The sequence below is a fragment of the Dipodomys spectabilis genome, unplaced genomic scaffold (genome assembly GCF_019054845.1).
Source record: "Dipodomys spectabilis isolate Male_0828 unplaced genomic scaffold, ASM1905484v1 ptg000081l, whole genome shotgun sequence".
Taxonomy (NCBI): Eukaryota; Metazoa; Chordata; class Mammalia; order Rodentia; family Heteromyidae; genus Dipodomys; species Dipodomys spectabilis.
The window spans coordinates 1,475,817-1,498,084 of NW_024870758.1; the positions used below are offsets into that span (position 1 = coordinate 1,475,817).

The 22,268-nt window shown below is 39.2% G+C and overlaps 1 non-coding gene across 1 annotated transcript; it reads left to right on the forward strand.

Moving 5' to 3' along the window:
* Window positions 1-6,449: 6,449 nt before the first annotated feature.
* Window positions 6,450-6,583, forward strand: LOC122110879. The gene has a single exon (XR_006147940.1). It is a non-coding gene; the product is annotated as a small nucleolar RNA SNORA13 (small nucleolar RNA).
* The last annotated feature ends 15,685 nt before the right edge of the window (window positions 6,584-22,268 follow it).

Consider the following 22,268-nt stretch of genomic DNA (forward strand, 5'->3'; position numbering starts at 1 on the left):
CTTGCATGACTGAGGCCCTGGGTTCGATTCCTCAGCACCACATAAGCAAAAAGAAAAAAAGCTGGAAGTGGCGCTGTGGCTCAAGTGGTAGAGCACTAGCCTTGAGCTGAAGGACAGCACCCAGGCCCAGAGTTCAGGTCCTATGACCGGACCCTCCCCCCCCCCCCCCCCCCCCCGCCAAAAAAAAGAGAGTCGAAACTCAGAGCACACTAACAACCCATTTTCTAAACATATGTCCCACAAAGAGCCAAGCCTTGATTATGCATGTGCAGACCACCAATTACTTCACTTTCTCTTACTTCTAATCATCTTTCCCATGCCTTAGACCACTTGCTCCTTTATCCCTTAAGGACCACCCCTAAATTGAGCCTTTCCTAATAGAGGCAAGTTTAAAACTTGCTCCTCAGTTTCCACATGTGCAGCTACCTCTTCTCTTTTGTTGTCTTTTGGGATACTCCTATTGTCAGCACTTGATGTACAGTACACACTAACAGTAGCAGTGTTGGTTTCCACAAAACTCTGAAAACAGTTTGTGCTCATAAGCAAAGCATGGTAAATTAAACTTTAGAACATCAAACTTAGGCAAAGCAGTAATTAAAAAGGAAAGAAGTGAACCCATATAAGGCAGTTTAGAATACCCAGGAGATTCATTGGTTAAGGGTAGAAAAACACTTGAGAGCAATCTCAAAAGCATGATTGCATTTATACAAAGAGAATCTATTCTATACAAATATAAGCAAATAAAATATCAATGAGAAAGGTCTCAGAGGATATATCCCTTGCTAACAAGAGGGCTATCTATAGACAATGGATGAGAAACAAGAACTTGTGCTTTTTTATTAAACAAAAATCTACCTATGGACTTCTCAATTATTTGAAGCTTTAAGAAGGCAATTTGGTGTATAATCCTCATAAGAAAGTACAATATATATTTAAAGACAGAAAACAAGTTGGTTTTGACTCAATCTCTGTAAATATAAATTTTTCTAGAATAATTAATTCCTATAATTCATGTAAATCCTCAATGATTCTCCAAGCCAGTGGTTTCTAGGAAGCTTTAAAAAATGATGATGCTTAGGTCAGGCCCCATCTCTAAAGTTAACTGATCAAGGTAGAGGGCCAAGCAAGAGGATTTTTTTCCCCAAAATTCCAAGTGATTCCAATGCCAAGATAACCCCCATTGCATGGTGTCTACATCCATGGGACATGAAATCAAAACCTGGCTGAGATACTAATCAACCTGGAATTGCCATTCCCTTGCAAAGACTCATGGCTGGAAAGGATATTGCTAAAGACCCCCCCCCCCACACACACACACACACAAAAAAAAAAAACACTGTATTGTCATAGTCTACAGAATACTTTTTGGCCTAAAGTTGAGATGGTGCCACTGACCAGCATCATAGGACTACAAAAGATACTTGGCCAAGGAAAGAGCTTTGAAGTCAATAATTAGAGAACACCTATCTGGTGACTTATTGAGGGCCTACTACACTCTAGGATTTTCAGAGCAGAACACAGAGTGTGTTCAGGAGTCAAGAAAGGCTTCTTAGGATAGATAATGTTTGAGGTACATTGGAAATTATAAGATGGACAAGTTGTTTATTTTACATGCAAGTAGATAATTACCCACTTGAGGTTTAGCCAAAGTAGGCTAAACCTATAGAAAAGTCAAAAGAGATAGTAAACCTGTCTGTTAACTATATTCTAAGAAAGCATTATGAAGACGGCCTTCAGAGAAGATGGGTCACCCAGAGATGAATCAACTTTCCTAGTTTGTCTTAAATTATGGAGTTACCATATTCCTTCAAAACTTACATGACGTGGGTTCAACCCATTGGGAGGTAGCTTGAGATGAATAGAACCTTTATGATAGAATTAGTACTATGAAGCTGGGTGCTGGTGGCTCACACCTGTAATCCTAGCTACTCAGGAGGCTGAGATCTGAGGATCACGGTTTAAAGCCAGCTTGGGTAGGAAAGTCTGAGATACTCTTATCTCCAATAAACCACCAGAAAACCAGAAGTGGCGCTGCTGCTCAAGTGGTAGAGTACTCACTTTGAGCTGAAGAGCTCAAGGACAGCGCCCAGGCCTGGAGTTCAAGCCCCATGACCAACCAAAAAAAAAAAAAAAGAATTTATGGAAAGCAGTATGGAGGTTCCTCACAAAAGACTTCACATAGAGCTCCCCTATGACCCAGCAATCCCACTTTTGGGCATTTACCCAAATGTTTATAAACGAGACCACACTAAAGCTACCAGCACAACTAGGTTTATTGCAGCATTATTTACCATAGCTAAGATATGGAACCAACCCAGATGCCCCTCAGTAGATGAATGGATCAAGAAAATGTGGTATATATACACAATGGAATTCTATGCCTCCATCAGAAAGAATGACATTGCCCCATTTGTTAGGAAATGGAAAGGCTTGGAAAAAATTATATTAAGTGAAGTAAGCCAAGCCCAAAGAAACATAGATCCCATGGTTTCCCTTATTTGCAATATCTAGTATATGTATGGGTCAAGCAGAAAAGGTCAGATAATGTGATGTTAGGAAAATGAACCCTTAGATATGTATTTAAATGTTTTTTTTTTCTTTCATGCATTTGTTTCTAACCCATTTATAAGATTATCTCTTTGTTGCTTTGTATGTCCCTCCCCCACAGTATAACCCCTGCTTTCACTATATTTGATGTCAGTATAACTTGTGGAGGAGAAGGGGAAAAACAAGTCGTTTAAGGATACAGGTGGACCTGTTGCAACAATGAGAAGTACAAGTTGTCATGTCGAAAACGAACTTTACAACTTTGGTGGGGGGGGGGGGAGGATTGGATATGGGGGGCGGGGGGAAAGCTGGGAAGGGATGAGAAGGGTAAACAAAGGAGGAGGCTGCAATGCTTGATAAGAAATGTACTCATTATCTTGCCCATGTAATTGTAACCCCTCTGTACAGTATGTTCACAATAAAAATAAATAAATAAATAAAAGAATTTAGTACTACAAGATGGTCCCAGAGAGCTCTCAGTTTATGTTTCCAGTCCTACTCCCACGTAGGACACGGCAAGAAGTCAGCTATCTGCCAGCCAAGAGCGGACCCTCACCAGAATCCAACCATGCTGGTACCATGATCTTGGGCTGAAAGATCAGAACTTAGATTACAAGCCTCTAAAACTGTGAGAAATAAGCATCTTGTTATTCCACCCATTTGTTCTATGGTGCTTTGTTATAGCAGCACAGATAGATGGAGACATTTGGGATATAGAATTTTTTCCTTTAAAATACAGATAGCATTGGCAAACCATTCCAGGATTCCTGGAACTTGAAATTTTCAGTTCTAAAACCAGGAATTGTTCATTCTGCCCATCATATTGTTTTGTTTCTAAAGGGAGTTCCTTCCTTTCATTGGACAAGGGCAATATTTTTTTCCTGAAGATTCCAGAAAGTATCCTAGGTTCTGTTTCCCCCCAGGAGTTAGCCTCTGAGAATGGCATAGGACGTACTGCCTTTAGAATATTAAAGTGGAAGACTATTTTGTGAGCAAATCCTTTACTTCTCTCATGACTAGTCAGACTGAGGAAATGGTCCACAGAGGGGTACCTGAGATTGTATTTATTTTCTATTAATAAATCTGGGCTTCTCTCGGGGTACCAAGATAAGCTTGATTAAAGTTCTCTTGCAAACGATCCCCAAGTGATGGTTTCCTTGCCTGTAATTCAAAGTCAAGTGCAGCTTCTTGTCAAATGGTTGCCAGGAGAGAGGCTGAGAGGGCAACTCCCCAACCCCTCTGCCATGGCAACGTGCCATGATTTCCTCGTCTGTCTTCTTTCTGCCAAGGTCTAGGTTTCTGAGGGTAGTATGCTACCTGTGATTGTTTAGTTAATGTTGCAGAGAGGCAAGAACCTTTCTAACCTTCCTTCTACACCGATATTACCAACCTGCTACTGAGTTTTTTTCTTTTGTGACCTTAAGCTTCAGCTGACATCATTCTTTCTTACTTTCTCAAGGCTTTTCCTGAAAGCATCAATACTATGAACCCATAAAAGTACAATTCACTTCAATGGTAGCTGAAGTGAGCTACTGCAAGAATGTTGTGTTTTTCTGATTTAATAGCAGGAAGTATGTTGAGACTAGTGCCTCAGTTCCTTCATCTGTGTAATGGAAAGATACTTGTAGTTTAAGACAAGAATGACTTGGGGTATGAAAAAGCTTTTAGAACCATGCCTGGCACATTGGTGGATAGTTAATAAATGTTAGGTCTTACTATCACTGTAACTAAGAATATTGTTTGGTTCAATTGGTATTCAATTTGATTTTCTAAGAAACACTAGCCAAATTTATAAGTAAAAAAGTAATAATCTGCTCTGATTGTAAGTGCCCATGTAAAGGTATTGTACTGGATCCAAGTTAAGTTGTCTTCAAGCAGAACTGACCCTAAGAGTTTAAACAAAATCACCTGATTTTCCTATCCTTACATTACTTGGATCACCCACCAACAGGCATTTGTGGAGTCCCTGTGTAATCTCCTTTCATCAGGCTATTTTCAGAAAGAGACTTTTCCAAAAAGACATTTCCAAAAATGTCCCATAAATATTTCAGAATGGGGTCTTATCAGCCTAACTGACATCATGTGTCCATCTCTGAACCACTCTCTGTGGCCATAATTGTATGTCTGTTCCATCCATGTTGTATGGAGGGGATCTGAGGACATGGGTAGGTCTGACAAAACCACACCCACTAAGGGCAAAACAAGGGAATTCCCCAAAGGAAATTCGGGCTATTATTAGAAAAATGAAATGACATGGTAGGTAGATAACAAAAAATGTGATCTAATATCAGTTCCCATCCTTGAGAGTAAATAGGCAAATAAAGCTTAAATCTACTTGGCTATTTATTAAGAGGTAAACATAAAAAATATTTATGGCTTGTTGTAAATTCAGATATCCAATCCCAACATCATGAAGTCTGATTTTGGTAATCCTGAAGCAAGGCCCAGGCATCTGCATGTTTAGAAACTTTCCAGGTAAATCTGGTGTAATGTGATATATAAGTATTGTGTTGTAGTTTTTTTTTTGTTCTATTTGACAAAGGTAACATGTATGCTATATATACTTCCAGGAAATTTAATCACATGCCCTAGAATCTAAAGAAAGTGCCTCCATACTTTTTGTGTTTCCTTTTTTTAATTTTACCAGTATTGAAGATTGAATTTAGGGACTTGCACTTGCTGGGTAAACACTCTACTACTTGAGACACCACTAGTCCTCTGGCCTCACCTTTTATACTGAAAGCAGGGGTGGAATCACTATATAGTGATTAATCACTGTATCAGTCACATTCATTTATTTGCTTGGTGTGATAGATATAGCAATCAAAGATACAGCATCCTGCTCATGAGAAGCTCTTAGATTCAACAAGAAAAGATGAAGAAACCAGACACGGCCAAGACTAGACAATACAATGAGGGCTGTGATGGAGAAAGCTTGCATGATGTGGGAGTTAATCCAGGAGTAGATTTTGGTTCAAATGTAGCTACAGACATTTAAAGGGAGCTATCAGAAATCTCAATCTTTCACTCTGTCTCTTTTTCCTCTCTTCACCCTCTTTTTGATTAGCCTTTTTCTCAGCTCTAGTTTCTTTAGGGTTTCTTTTTTTTTTTTTTCAGCCAGCCTCTTCCCAAGTGAGGTCAAAATTACCACAAATACTTCCAATTTTACATCCTACCAAAAATACATCCTACCTTCTTTGTCCATGGCAATAGACAATGGCCTCAGGCTGGGTCTGATTGGCTATGTTTGGGTCACATGTTTTCCCCTCTACCAATCCAGTTGGCCAGTAGTGGGCTAGAACCAGGGTCTAGGGTTAGCTTCACTGAAACAATTAGCTTGCCAGAGTGGTAAGGAGAATGGGTCCTGCTAGGTGAAGAACAGGAAAGGTATTCCAGAGGAAAACAGCACATCATGACTTCAAGTCACCAGGCTGGGACTAAATAACAAAGTACTTGGTGCTTCTGCAGTGTAAGGTAGTGGGAAGAAGAGAGACTAGGCATATCTGCTTAACCACTGTGCAACCCTGAACTCCCAAGTCATGCTCCCTCTCTGGCCTTCATGCTCCGTGGGACCAAATCTCTGAAGCTCTTTTTTTGGTTCTAGAAATAGAGATGCCTGTATGTCAATACTCGGATATTTCAAATCTCCAATGCCCAGATGAGAACTGAACAAAATGCACCACCACAGTGTAAGGAAGACATATAAATTATTTTCCATTTTGTTCTCCCACAGCAGAGGCTGAGTGGATCAGCATCCTCAAGTAACTCTGCCAAAATGTCCCCTCATTGAGATAGCTTTTGTGCAGACATTATGAGACATATTATTTCTCTGTCACATGTTGACCTTAGAGATATTTTCACTAGAAGATTTAGTTTGAAGTTGGTAAAATGAGACAAAATGTAGTCTTTGTGTTGCCAGTTCACTTTTGAAAACTAGTGAATGTGGTGTCAAAAAAGGCACAAATAAATGCTTTGCAGCCATTTCCTGCCCTTAAATTTTGATATCTTTGGTGTTGGAGGTGCATAAGCAACAGTACGTGCTTTTGTGTTCATCTGTATACATAGGTCATCTTTGAGGTAGCCAGCTTAGGTGTGTGGTTCCCTTTACCAATTTGAACTAAATTCTCTTCATGTGAAGGATGAGTGCTTGGGGTAGATTGCTCTAGTTTGATACCACGTGGGACACAAAGGTGACTTCGGATAAGGATGTCCTTGATGATTTTGAACTTCACAAGTTGCTTGGATCACATAAAACTTCCAGGAGTCTGAGTAGTGAATGCCTGGCAAACATCTGGGAATATGCATTTAAGAGAATATATGAATAAATGTTTTAATATTTGAAAACATTGAGACAAAAAAACCCAAACTCAAACAGGAAAAAAAGCTTCTTGAGATGTCATCTCAACCAATCAAGTCTGAGTATACTTTATTGTTGTGAGCCTGCTACCCCAGCTATACAGGAAGCATAAATGGGAGGATTGTGATCCAGGGCTATTCAGGCATAAATGCTAGGCACTATTAGAAAAATAACTAAATCAGAAAGATCTGGAGAATGGTCCATGTGATAGAGTACTTGCCTAACAAGCCCAAGGCCCAGAGTTCAAATCTTAGTACTACCAAAAAATAGAACTTTAGGAATAGAAATTAAAGACAAGATTCACCATGGTTGAAAACTAGCATTTGACACTAACTTAATAGTAACAGATGTGAGAATGAAAAATGAAGACTTTTTGAATCTTGATGGATGTTATCCTACACCTTACCAGTCCTTCCATCTTTAGGCCATTGCCTTTGGTCTTCAGAGCTGACACACTAGTCATATGATCACTGACAGTGCCATAGCAAAGCTGAGAAGAAATAAGTTTGTAGTGGAAAAACTATACTCCAGTACTAATAATGGGCAGGATTTAGATGTTCAGGGCTGAGGGCCTGGTAGAGATTTTGCCTGCAAAGTATGAAGTTCTGGGTTCAATATTAACTACCCCTGCCACATACACCAAAGCAAGAAGGAAGGAAGGAAGGAAGGAAGGAAGGAAGGAAGGAAGGAAGGAAGGAAGGAAGGAAGGAAGGAAGGAAGGAAGGAAGGAAGGAACTAAGGAAGGAAAGGAAAGGAAAGGAAAGGAAAGGAGAGGAGGGAGGGAGAGAGAAGAGGGGAGGGGAGGGGAGAAGACGAGAGGAGAGGATAGAAGAGGAGGGGAGAGGAGAGGAGGGGAGGAGAGGGGAGGGGAGGGGAGAGGAGAGGAATATCTGGAAGGTTCGGTCTGGTTAAAGTATGTAAAAACCTTGATACCCAGCTTGGTCACCAGACAGCAACTGTATTGTTTTCTATTGTAGCCAACTATCCATGAATCCCATTGTTTCTTGTTTTTGTTTTTTTCTTTTTTCCTTCCTTCCTTTGTTTCTTTCTTTCATTCATTTGTTCGTTCTTTCATTCTTTTTCTTTCTCTCGTTCTTTCTTTCTCTTTCTTTCTTTCTTTGTTTCTCTTTCTTCCTCTCTCTCTCTCTCTCTCTCTCTCTCTCTCTCTCTCTCTTGTGCCAGTTCTGGGGCTTGAACTCAGGGCTTGGGCACTGTCTCTGAGCTTTTTAAGGCTAGCACTCTACCACTTGAGCCACAGCTCCCATTTCCAGTTTCAGTGGTTAATAAGAGATAAGAGTCTCACAAACTTTCCTGCCAAGGGCTGGCTTCAAAACATGATCCTCAGATCTCAGCCTCCTGAGTAGCTAGGATTACAGGTGTTAGTGACCTATTCCCAGCTCCATTGCTTCTTTTTCTGTGGACTCCAACAATATTAATTAAAACAAACCTTTCTCAGATCCTGAGGCCCAGTATGATATCCACGCCCAAGTAAAGAATGGATAGCAGATTTGGCCTGACTATATTTCCACATTTGTTTCTGTCAATAGAGTGATAAACTCAAGAGCTAAACAGAACAGAATGTTTAGACAATTACTTGCCTAGTGGTTTCTGATTAAATTATCTGTTCAGTTACCAGCCGAGTCAATGAAGATAATTTAAGTGTATTTTTCTGTAAAATGCTATCCTTCATTAAAACTGCTCTTCTCTGTTCTAATGCTGTCTGACTTTCTGAATAAGAGTTCTTGCTTTTTATTGATTGTCTTTGGTTGCAGAACTTTACACCCATAAAATTTATTGAGGATACAAATGGAGTGACTCATGTCTATGGGAGACAAAGATGGGAAGGACTACAATTCAAGTCCAACAGAGGCAAAAAGTTAGCAATACTCTATTTCAATCAATAGGTCAAGCACAGGGGTGCATATCCTAGCTTCTAGGGAGGCCATAGGTAGGAGGTTCATGGTCTGAGGCAAGTCCCACAAGAATGCAAGACTCTACCTGAAAAATGCTAAAGCAGAAAGAAGGCTAGAGATATAGTTCAAGTGGCAAAGTGCCTTCCCCGCAACCAGGTTAATCCGCTTTATCAGCAATGAAGAACACAAGTAGGGAAAAAGATTACTCAGGAGAAACCTTTCTTAGGGAAAGAAGTATACAGGAGAAGTGGCCCCAGATCAAGACAGAAAAGCAGCCTGTTGGTATAGCTAGAACACTTATGTTCTAAATGTAATTCCACCCATCACTTCATGGCTTTCCTTTCCTCATATAAGAATTGGGTTAGAGGCCTGTCTCAGTGGTAGAATACCTGCTTAGCAAATGCAAGACCCTGAGATCAAACTCCAGTATCTCAGAAAACAAACAAAAATAACACCCATCGCACAAGGATTTTTACTGAGTCACTGGGAGTTGTCTGAATAAGAGTAACTGCAGGGTAAGCAGGATCATCTAGAATTTACCAAGGCTTGATTTGCCCAATGTGGACTCTTCCAAAGCTCTAGTAAAAAGTGCCTGGAGAGTTAGTAAGTCCAATCCATACCCCTTCCTGATAAGAGGAGTATGTTTCCTCAAAGCCTTTGGGAAGCCTTCATTAATGTCATGATGATGACAGTCTGACTGGGTGGCAAGATCAAAAAGCATTCACAGCAAAAATTTTATCTAGCCAGAAACCCTTAGGGAGAATTGAATCCCTCTGATCTGTCTCAAAACCACTGAGATTTGGAACTTCAAAAGGCAACATAATTTTTTCCACAGCTTTCCATTTCCTTATGAATGGTACAATATCATTCTTTATGATGGATGAGTAGAACTCCATTGTGTATATATAATACATTTTCTTAATCCATTCATCCACTGGGTTGATTCCAAATCTTAGTAATGGTATTAAGCAAAGTAAGCCAGAACCAAAGAAACAGGTTACATGGTTTCCCTCATTTATGGTAACTAGAATGTTCCAATAAATGTACACGTAAACAAGCTGGATGGTAAAAGAAAAAGAAATACAGGTCTCTAGGCATTCACACAGTGAGACCAAAGAAGTATATTTTAGGAGAGGATCACAGCGGCACAATAGCTATGTACATATGATCCTATAAAATAATATTTATCAAAATTAAGAAATGGGAACAAAAGGCTTTTGTTTTTCTCTTCTTGTTTTCATTTCTTTTTGTCTTGTTTGTTTATCTGTTTTTGGGAGAGTAAGGGAAGCACAGAAATGATGGGCAAAGGGTGAACAAATGCAGCAGTGATACTCACCAAATACTATGTTGAAAACTCGTGGGTGGGGATGGAAGGGAAAAACTGGGAGAGAGAAAGGGTAGGGGTGACATTGTTCAAAAAGAAATGTACTCTTTATCTGACTTATGTAACCTCTGTATATTGCATTTACAATAACACTAAATAATTTTATTATAAAAGGCAACATGAGCTGGGTTCTAGTTGCTCACACCTGCAATCTTACCTAGTCAAGAGGCTGAGATCTAGGGAACACAGTTTGATCCCATAGCCACCCCAGGAAGAAAGCCAGAAGTGTTGCTATGGCTCAAGTGGTGGAGTGCTAGTCTTGAGCAATAAGGCTAAGAGACCGTGCCCAGGCCCTGAGTTTGAGCCCCCAAATAAAAAGAAAGCACAAAATTTAAAAAAAAAAAAAAGGTAGCCAGGTACTGGTAGTTCATGCCCATAATACTAGCTACGAAAGAGGCTGAGATATGAGGATCGTGGTTTGAAGCCAGCCCAGGCAGGAAAGTCCACAAGACTCTTATCTCCAATAAACTTCTCAGAAAAATCCAGAAGTGGTTCTGTGGCTCAAGTGGTAAAATGCTAGGCTTGAGCAAAAGGGACAGTGCCCAAGCCCTGAATTCATGTCCCCAGTACCAGCACCAAAATAAATAAATATAAATAAATAAAACAAAGGCAACATGAAATAATCCAGAAATTCTTTTTTTTTTTTAATATTTTTTTTGGTCCAGTCGTGGGGCCTGAACTCTGGGCCTGGGTGCTGCCCCTCAGCTCTTCAGCTCAAGGATAGTGCTCTACCATTTGAGCCACAGCGCCACTTCCGGCTTTTTTCTTTTTGCTTATGTGGTGCTGAGGACTCAAACCCAGGGCCTCCAGCATGCAAGGCAAGCGCTCTACCACTGAGCCATCTTTCTTGCCCAATCCAGAAATTCTTAAGCTGTGCTGTCTCAATCAAGAGCAGCATTAGCAGGCCAATGATCACAATTCAAAGCCAGCCTCGGCAAGAAAGTCCATAAGACTCTTATTTCCAGCTTAACCCAAAAAAGCCAGACTTTGAGCTGTGGCTCAAATGGTAGGGTGCTAGCCTTGAGCAAAAGGCTCAGAGGCAGTATTGAGTTCAAGCTCCATGACTAACTAACACACACACACACACACACGCAGCAGCAGCAGCAGCAGCAAGAACAGCAAAATTTATTAGCATTTTGTTAGAAATCTAAATTCTTGGGTCCAACCATTACATTCTGAATTAGAAACTCTGAATGTAGGACCCAACTTTAATAAGCCCTGTACATTTTTCTAAATGCTCATTAAATTGGGAAAGCCTCTATCCCAATAGATTCTCCTTCATAATTATTCATCTTTCCAGAAGTAAAATGCTCATAGACAAATCTCTCTGGTCTAATTTAATCATTGTCACTCTACTAGGCAGAGTTCCTATTTCATGCTACATCATAAACCACTGTCCAGATTATAGACTGGACATTATGGGTCATGGGTCTCCCTTAAATTCATTTGGCCCTTACCTATCTCAGAGACAAGTTTGAAAACAGTAAAGAGAGCTATTGCTATAAATATGTCTGTATTGCCACCTGAAATTGCCCACTAGGCATTGGCTCAGGGTATGACAGTTTCTGGAGGGATTGTAGATATACCAGACACTGTGATGCTTTCCTCAATAAGTTATAACAAGTATAGAGTAACATACAGAATATAGATTACAAAATAGGGCTGGGAAGGTGGCTCAGTGGTAGAGTGCTTGCCTTGCATGCCTGAGGCCCTGGGTTCGATTCCTCAGCACCACATAAGCAAATAGAATTACAAAATAGAAGATTTTTTGCCTTCTAACAAATTTAATTAAAATACATATAAAATCTTTAAACTAAAATCTACAAATCATTGGTGGATTAATTTTAAACATCTAAATAAGTGGAAAATCAGAATGGATTTATAGGTTGAACAATTTAAGGTGCCAATAATCCCCAAATTAATCTATAAGGATAATGCAATTTCAACTTAAATCCTAACAGACATTTTTAGGGTTAGAAACTCACATAATGAGTCTAAAATTTATATGACAACACAAAAGACTTAAAATAGTCAAGACTATCCTCAAAAAGAACAAAGTAGGAGCTGGAAAGGTGGCTCAGTGGTAGAATGCTTGCCTTGCATGCATGAGGCCCTGGGTTCAATTCCTCAGCATCACATAAGCAGAAAAAGCTGGAAGGGGCACTGTGGCTCAAGTAGTAGAGAGCTAGCCTTGAACTGAATAGCTCAGGGACAGCACCCAGGCCCAGAGTTCGGGCTCCACTACCAACAACTACAACAACAAAATAGAACAAAGTAAGAGGGCTTACACTACCCGATTTTAAGTTCACATCAAGCTATAGAACTTAAGACTCTGTGGTTTTGGCATAAGGTAAACAAGATTAAACAAACAGAATACAAGTCCAAAAATAGACCTATGCATCTGCGGCTAATGATTTTTTAAATTATTAATTTATTTTATTATTATATTGTATTATATTGTTATATTGTTATTATAGAGGTGGTGTACAGAGGAATTACAATTACATGCATCAGGTAATGAGAACATTTCTTTTCGTACAGTATCTTCTGTTCCCTCACACTCTCATTGTCCCTCCCTCCTGTCTCTACCCACAGGTTATATAGTTCACTTTCATCCATGTCCAGTGCATTCCACTGCTGCACTTTTCTCCCTTTTTCCCTCAAGTTTTGCACCCTCTCCCCAACCCTTCTGAAGTTGTACACTTGAGTAATCCATACATAGGGTAAAGGAAACATAATCATTAAAAACAAAAAAGAGAGAAAAAAAAAGGTTTCTTGTTTCTATGTCTGAGAATTCATGTCGTATGTATATTATTTTATGCAAATATGAAGAAGACTTAGGCATTGCACCTTTGAGTTTCTCTCCTGAGAATATCTATCCTCTTTTGGTCTCACTGTGTGTGAGTCTCTAGAATCCTGTATATCCCAGTATTTTAGATCAAATTTCCACATAGCAGAGAGAACCTTGTTCCATTTGTCTCTCTGAGCTTGACTGACCTCAACATCAAAAGAGAAGATTTTAAAGTAATTAGGACAGGTTTTATTGGTGTATCTTAAAAATCATTTTCCTCGTTCCTTTTCCTATTTTAGTTAGCTGCCAACCTCATTTAATGTTTAGTTCCAATTAATGTTTAGCACAGGTTTTCTGAAACTTGGTAAACAACCACCTAGGGGCTTAAAATGTAAAAGATCTGTTAATTCTGAATCTGGTTTGGGGATATAAACCAGATTTAGCAAGTAAAAATATAGAACTATAATTAAACTTTGAATGTCAGATAACCAATGAATATTTTTGTATAAATATATGTCCCATGAAATGTTTATACTGAAAATATTATTCATTGGGCACTTGAAATTCAAATTTAATTAAGCATTGCTGGGCAAATGTGGGAGAGATGAGGGGGGATAGAACAGGAGAAGTGGATGGCAGTGTATTTTCAAGTTCCTCAAATGATTACCATTAGATTTTTAATATCAAGAAATGTCAGTTTTACTCCAATCATCCTTTACCTCATGGGAAAAGGAATCATTTTTTTCTATTGTCAGAACTCTTAGGTTAGAGTTCCTCTTATTTTTAAGCACACATCAGATATTGGATTTCACATTCATTTATTTCTGCCTTTCCACTTGATCATATTGTAAGGGATACAATGATTGACAACCCTAGCACTGTCATTATGAATGACTAGCACATAATTTCCCATTCTGTAAATGCCTACCATTTATTTCTGAGTTATCAATTAGGAAAACAGAATCTTAAATGAGAGCTGATACCCGATTTAATGTCATAATGGGAAAAAAGAATAAAATTCAAGTGTACCACTAGTTTTTAAAGTTTATACTCATATCTCTGATTGAAAGTGAGCCAATTATTTTCCTTGGTTCCAGTAGACCTAATTCTACTTACAAGAGGCAACAGTAAAGCAATCAGAGGACATACTGCACTCAATCTCAATTCTTGCTTCCTACAGTTGGCTGAGAAAAAGAGTCCAGATAGAACGAGCAATAGAGTATGGGGTTATTGACAGAACTATTAAGACAAACAAGTAAAGTCTATCATACACAAGTGATCAGAATGGGATGAGAATATTGATCTAAACTATGACTACATGGTTCAGGAAAGATACCATGGTTTTTGTTGATCAAGTATGACATCATTGATGGTAACTTTTGAGAACATTAACAATGTGACATCACAAATTCTTCTATAAACCTTTAAAAGGATACACTATTGTAACTTTATTATAAACTATTTAGAAAATACAGCGGTCGAACACTAAAGCTACCAGCACAACTATGTTTATTGCAGCATTATTTACCATAGCTAAGATATGGAACCAACCCAGATGCCCCTCAGTAGATGAATGGATCAAGAAAATGTGGTATATATACACAATGGAATTCTATGCCTCCATCAGAAAGAATGACATTTCCCCATTTGTTAGGAAATGGAAAAACTTGGAAAAAATTATATTAAGTGAAGTAAGCCAGGCCCAAAGAAACATAGGTCCCATGGTTTCCCTTATTTGCAATATCTAGTACATGTATGAGTCAAGCAGAAAAGGTCAGATAATGTGATGTTAGGAAAATGAACCCTTAGATATGTATTTTAATGTTTTTTTCTTTCATGCATGTGTTTCTAACGCATTTATAAGATTATCTCTTTGTTGCTTTGTATGTCCCTCCCCCATAGTATAACCCCTGCTTTCACTATATTTGATGTCAGTATAACTTGTGGAGGAGACGGGACAAACAAGTCGTTTAAGGATTCAGGTGGACCTGTTGCAACAATGAGAAGTACAAGTTGTCATGTCCAAAATGAGCTTTACAACGTCGGTGGGGGGGTGGGGGGAAGGAGAAGGATTGGGATTGGGGGGGGAGGGGGGAGGCTGGGAAGGGATGTGAAGGGTAAACAAAGGAGGAGGCTGCAATGCTTGGTAAGAAATGTACGCATTATCCTGCCCATGTAATTGTAACCCCTCTGTACAGTATGTTCACAAATAAAATTAAATTAAAATTAAAAAAAAAAAAGAAAATACAGCGGTCGAAATCCATTGATAATTTCACTTGTAATAATGTCATAGTATACAATAGGCTGCATTTTCTTCTAAATTTTACAGAATGCCTTTGTATCTTTCCAAGTGGTGATCCATTGAACACTCTTAAAGTCCAAACACATTGCAGACTTGAGACTGCTGTTTATCATCTAGCAAGAAACTCAATGTCACTTAAAGCTGTTCCTCTCTCTGAAAATCTCAACTTCAGTCTAGAGATGCCTTCTTATCTGAAATCAAAAAGATCAAAGGTAAATTTCAGTTCAGCATACCATGGCCACTCATCTTTCTCATGTTTTCCTCCATCCTCAGAAGGATAGAGCATCTATATGACAGTGTTCCTCATGCCGTGCGTCCCTGACCTAGCATTGTACCTGCTCCCCAGTCTTCATCACCTCATGCCTCCTCAGGCAACTCACATCCCCTGACAATATGGTTGAAGAACAGTGAGATGATCAATCACAATCTCCTTACAAAAACATCACTATCTGTAAAATGATACCTGAAATTCCTAGATAAGGCTGCAACCATTTCAGATGTGTCATTATGCAGATGAATAAAAAATTTATTTTCTGGCTGGGAAGGTGGCTCGGTGATAGAGTGCTTTCCTTGCATGCATGAGGCCCTGGGTTCGATTCCTCAGTACCACATAAACAGAAAAAGCCGGAAGTGGCGCTGTGACTCAAGAAGTAGAGTGCTAGCCTTGAGCTGAAGAGCTCAGAGACAGTGCCCAGGCCCAGAGTTCAGGCCCCACAACCAACAAAAACAAAAACAAAAAACTGTACTTTCCTATAATTCTCTTCAATTGTGTGCTTTTAAAAATTATTTGGATATTGCTATTAATTTTTTTGTCCCAGTACTGGAGCTTGAACTCAGGGCCTCAAATTCTCACTTGGCTTTTATCTTCAAAGCTGGTTCTCTTATCATTCGAGCCACCCCTCCATTTCTGGCTTTTTGCTGGTTAATTGGAGATAAGAGTATAGCAGACTTTACTACCTAGGCTGGCTTCAAACAGAAAGCCTCAGATTTCACCCTCCTCAGTAGTAGGAATATAATAAGCATGAGAGCTTTTGAGGCAGGGTCTTCCTATAGCTCAGACTGACCTTATATTGCTCTGTAGAACAGGCTGGCTGGAACTTATAATATTCTTACCTCAGCCTTCCTAGGGCTGCAATTACACTTATACTCCACCATGCCCAGCTCCCTCAATTGTTAATAAATCCTATGCTATCAGCTGGTAGAAACTTAATCATAATTATTTCAAGTTTGTGTGTATGCATGTGTGTGTGTATGTGTGCGTGCGTGCGTGTGTGTGTGTGCGTGCGTGCATGTGTGTGTGGTGTGTGTGTGTGTGTGTGTGTGTGTGTGTGTGTGTGTACATGCGAGAGGGACTTCAACTCAGGCCCTGGTGCTGTCCCTGAGCTTTTGTGTTCAAGGCAGGGCTCTACCACTTGAGCCACAGCTCCGCTTCTGGCTTTTAAAAAAAAATTAATTGGAGATAAAAATCTCATGGACTTTCCTGGCCTGGGCTGGCTTTGAACTTTGACCTTCAGATTTCAGCTTCCTGAGTAGCTAGGATTATAGGTATAAGCCATCAGTGCTTGGCTCAAGATTTTTATTTATACATTTTGCTGGAGGTTTTACCTAAATTTTGGTAGGCATATATGACAATAATATAAATAACAATGGCCAATACCTATAAACCACTTATCTACAGCAACCATTGTTTTAAATGCCTTTCCTGTGTTAATCCTTACTACATCCCTACTACTATTCTATTTATATACGAGGAGATGGGTGGTAAGTAATTTGGAAAGCAATAAGATTTTTAAAATCTATTTTAGGGTCCATGCTCTAACTTATTATACTAGGCTCTCTTTTTCATGTGCTTTTTTTTTATTCTCATAGAAAAAAGAATAGTTAGTTTGAGTTGCCAACAATATTGGGCTTACTGACACCTGCCTAAAGGTTCATCCCATACCCCTCACACCAGGATCTTTTGATGGCTGGCTTGTCTCAGCTACCATCATCCATCCTCCTTTTGAGATCATACCAGAGCTTTCTTGCCTTGCTGAGCTTTAGGCTCTCTACTCACCCATCTAAAGCTTTTTGGGAAACTACAACACTCAAGTACTTGTTTTGGAACCTTTCCCAGCACTGTCTGGTTATCAAGGTCCTTCCCATTCCCAAATCAAGATCCCCTAGCCTGTCTAGGGTTTCTTCTGGCATCCCACACTTGGTCTTAACAAGGAAGCCCTTCTTACACTAAGTATTCCCTTTCCTTCGCTGAGTCCCTCTGCAGAGTCCAAATAGTCTTTGGTTTGGGAGTAGGTAAAAATGTGGTCCCAACCATGGCTTTTCCCAAGCCCATGGCTCAAAGTCCTTCCACCCACCACTGAGGCCAAGGCTTTTAAATCTCAAATCCAAGGAATACAGGCATGGCCCATGTGATAGAGTGCTTGCCATGAGTTCAACCCTTAGAGTACTCCTCTTAAAGAATTAACTTTTTAAAAGCTCTCTGATCCAAATACTAATAGTGTCTGCTTATTTAAAAAATCCTCTAATTCAAAAGCTGATAATATCTAGTTATCCAAAATAAAAAGAGCCAAAAGATTTACAGAAACACCAAGAATGGTAACTTACTGCTGAATAATATTGAATAAGGGCTAAAATGTGTTACATAATAGTTCCATATGAGGCTTAGATATCAATGTTCCTGAAAAATACATTTTATTCTCTTATTAGTGTTTACTTTTTAACCAATTAGATTATGAAATATTTACAAAGTAGTTTGTTAGGGTTTTTCAGAAAAATACAACCAATAGGCTATAGCCTATTGTCACACTGCATTTGGTCAGTATTCAACCATATATGGGTTGATGGTCCCATAAGGTTATAATGGAGCTGAAAAATTCCTGTCATCTAGAGATGTAGAAGTGGAGCTCTGGCTCAAAGTGGTAAACCCCTAGCCTTGAGCAGAACAGCTCAAGGTATCCAGGTCTTGAGATCAAGCTCCATGACTGAAAAAAAGAGTCTCACAGAGATGTGGGACATAAGGCCTCAAATGTTTGTGATGATGCAGATATAAACAAACCTGCACTGTCAGGTGTATAAGGCATAGCACATATGTATTATGTATAATATGACATATTATACTACTTGTGATGTATTTACTATGTTTTACTTTCTCATCATTATTTTAGAATATACTCCTAGCTACAGAAAAAAGTTTAATGTACAAGAGGAGGCTCTATACTCTTACACCAGCAGCAACCTCATGTATCTTGTTTTCTGAGTCTTCTGATTGACCTGTACTATCCAGGTTTGTGTAAGTACACTCTATGTTTACACAAAGACAAACTTACCTAAGACCACAGTTCTCAGAACATATCACTGTCATTTAATGAGAGAGAAAGAGAGAGAGAGAGAGAACAAGATTGAGAATGAAAGGGTTTTATTTTAAGGAACTGGCTGGCTCACATGATTGTAGAGGCTGGCAAGTTCAAACTCTGTGGGGTAAATTTCCTCTTGCAGAAAAAGTCAGTCATTTCTAGGAAGCCTTCAACTGAATGGATGAGACTCTCCCATAGTGTAGATGATAACTGCTCTACTCAATGTCTGCTGAGTTGAAGTTTAATCCCACTTAAAAAATATGTCTTCATGGGAACATTCAGAATATTGTTGGATGAAACATCTGAGTGCTATGCCTGAGCCAACATAAAATTAACAGACAACAAGATAAACATAGTCTCTTTCTCAAAACTTTACTAGCAGCAATGCCTGGATGTAGATAAATTTAACTTCAAAAGTCTGAAACCAGCTCTTCTCTAAATAGCACGTATTGATAAAGAGGGAAGAGAACAGGTCTCTGGATGCCAAAATCTAGAGACTGGGGGAAAGGTAATGGAAAGGGACTCTGCTATCTTTGAAGATAAGGTAGAACTCATTCACACCTTTTCCAGGGTTATTTCTACTCACTCACTCCCCCAACCAGAGTGAGGTTCTTCACATTTACCATTGGGGGATGGGAATGGTTTAAGCCAAATGTTGAGTCATGGTTAGGAGTACCCTTGGCAGAAAGTAGGGCTGGATAAAATGTCACTTGAGACACTAGAGGCCCAGGAAGCCACAGAAAATTAATTATGTCTGGGGACACACAATGTTCCCTGCCAAAGCCCTGAGTCAAGAGATAGGGAGAAGTTCAGCTGGGGCCTGTTTTCTCTTGAGTAGTTGGGCTTAGCAGTGAGACCATAAAAGTAATATGCTGAAAGGAAATATGATTGTCTTGTGTTTTAGTGATATCACACTAGCCAAGGGTCTTGGAGATGGATTAGAGGGGCAAAGATTGAAGCCAGAGACCATTAGTAGGAAAAATAAAACCCACCAGGATAAAGACAATGAGATCCTCAAAGTAAGACTTGAGAGAGGGATTCAAATGAAATGGTGATTAGAATAACAAGATTGGATAATTTACTGATTGCAAGAAGGAGGACTGAGAAAGAAACAATGCAAGAGTGTGACTTGGATATGGATATGCCTTGGCCATGGCTTGGATATGTTTTTCCTGAAGAGAGGAAACACAAATGGGCACTTTCAGAAATGGTCCATTCAGACTACACAGGCTTGGTCAAGGAAAAACATGATCATATTGACTCCCACAGAGGGGATGCCTCAACCTCATATTCCTGAGAATGTATTTTAAATAAAAAAGAGAGAGAGGGACAAGAGAGGGAAGGATGATATTATCCAAAAAGAAATGTACTTTCTGGGGGGGAGGGGGGGGAGGATGGGAAGGGATGGGAAGGGGAAACAAAGGAGAAGGCTACAATGCTTGATAAGAAATGTACTCATTGTCTTGCCCATGTAATTGTAACCCCTCTGTACAGTATTTTCACAATAAAAAAAAGAAATGTACTTTCTACCTGACTTACATAATTGTAACCCCTCTTTACATCACTTTATAGTAACGATTTTTTTAAAGAATATATTTCTTAAGTACACATTCTTTTTTTTTCTCACGACAGAGTCTCACTATGTACCCCAGGTCAATATCCACACAAGTTCTAGGATTATATGCATGCACTACTACATTCTGCAAATAAATTTTTTCTTTCAGTACTAGATATTGAATTCAGAGACAAAGTTGGTAAGTAAGAATCTGCCATTTGAGCCATACCCTCAAATCAGAGATTTTTATATAATCCAGGAAAGGGGTTATAAAGGTCCCTTCAATTGATTGATACTAAATTGCTTGCCAGTCTGTATGTAGGATAACCCTAAAAAACAGATTATGTATCATAGTATAATTCATAGCTAACATTTTTATATGATTCAAGTCAATGCTTAATACAACCCAGTTTTTCTATTATCACTTGATTTTATAGACAGTATTTGCCCAGGGCCATCCAACTAATAAGCAGTAGAAGCAGAAGTCTAACCCTGGTATCTGAGCTGATTCATAGCCATTAGATTGGGATTAAGAGAAAGTTGCTACTCTGGCTTGGTTTAAACTATTTTTTCATTTTCACAAAATCCAACTACTAAACAATTTACGAATCTCCCGCCTTTTCACGATAAAGCCCAGTACAAAGCCTATCATCATCATTTTTAAATGGGGAGATAAATTCTTATAACAGTTTTCCCTTTTGTTTTCATTTTATTTGGTGTTGCAGTGGAAACTAAAATGGTATTTTTTGTCTGCTTTTAAGGACCCTATAATTAACCTCTCCTTCATTTAGCCTAGAATGTTGGTCTCTGAGCACAATAAAAGCTCTGCTCTTCTCATCTGTTATCACCTCATTGGACACAGGTTGGAAATAGTCTGCACAACTTTTTAAATCTGCCACTTGCCCTTCCATTAGTGAAGATGGTCTTTCTTTCCCCTCTCGATGAAAACCTGCACAGTGTCCAAAATATGTTTGACTCCAAAAGTTCCCACAGTTGGCTTAAATTGCAAGCTTAATGTCAGTTCAGAAACCAGAAATGTTCAATGGGATATAAATAGTATCTTTGGAAAATTGGGATTTTTCTCCACGAAGATAGGAAGTGATTCTTTCTTCTTCCCTGACTCACATTTCTCCTCCTGGAACTTGATCTCTTTCTCTGCCAGGTCAAAGCATGGAGAGGAAAAAATGTTAGGGTGGAGGAAAGTTGTCACTTGGCTGGCCCTGATAGTAAGAGTTCTGTGGACCCACCAGGCTCTCCCCGTTGTCTTCTGAAATGCTTTTGAGGTGCTTTTGTGGATTTCCAGCATTGGAGCTCTTATCTTCAGCTCCCCAGAGATGATTTGCATTTGATTGGTTTATCAGTAATAGAGAGATACATGTTGGAAGATTTGTCATACATTTACACACACATACACACACACACATATATTATATATCTAGGGTAATTTGTTATTTAAAATGTGGAAGTATTTCACCATTTATTATATATTATCCTCTTTAACCCTAAAATTGCCTGAGTGCCTAATATGAAAATCCTGCATTGCCTTGAATAATGAAGACTCAAAAGGGAGTGAAGAGCACAATAGAAACTGTTGTCTTAGAAAATGCAGAAGTCATAATACATATCATTACAAAGTTATTAGTAATGGATTTCCTTTTGCTGATCCTTCCTTTTTTGGGGGGTGAGGGTGGGGAGGGACGGGTCACAGGGCTTGAACTTAGCCTAGAATCTGTCCCTAAGCTTTTATGTGCAAAGCTAGTGCTCTATCACTTTGAGCCACAACACTACTTCCTAGTAGTTTCCACCAGTTTCCTGGTGGTTAATGGGAGATAAGAGTCTCATGGAATTTCCTATCTGGGCTGAACCATGATCCCACTCAGTAGCTAGGATTACAAGCGTGAGCCACCAGCAGCCTGCTTGTTGATCCTTCTTGATACAGGTTTTGTTTGCTGAATATGCTAGCTCACCAAATCTGGAACATTCTTAGCTATTTTCCCCAGAATAACTGTCTGCCAACATCTCTTTTAGCATTGCACTGAGTTTCATTTTAAAGGTTCTTATTCTAT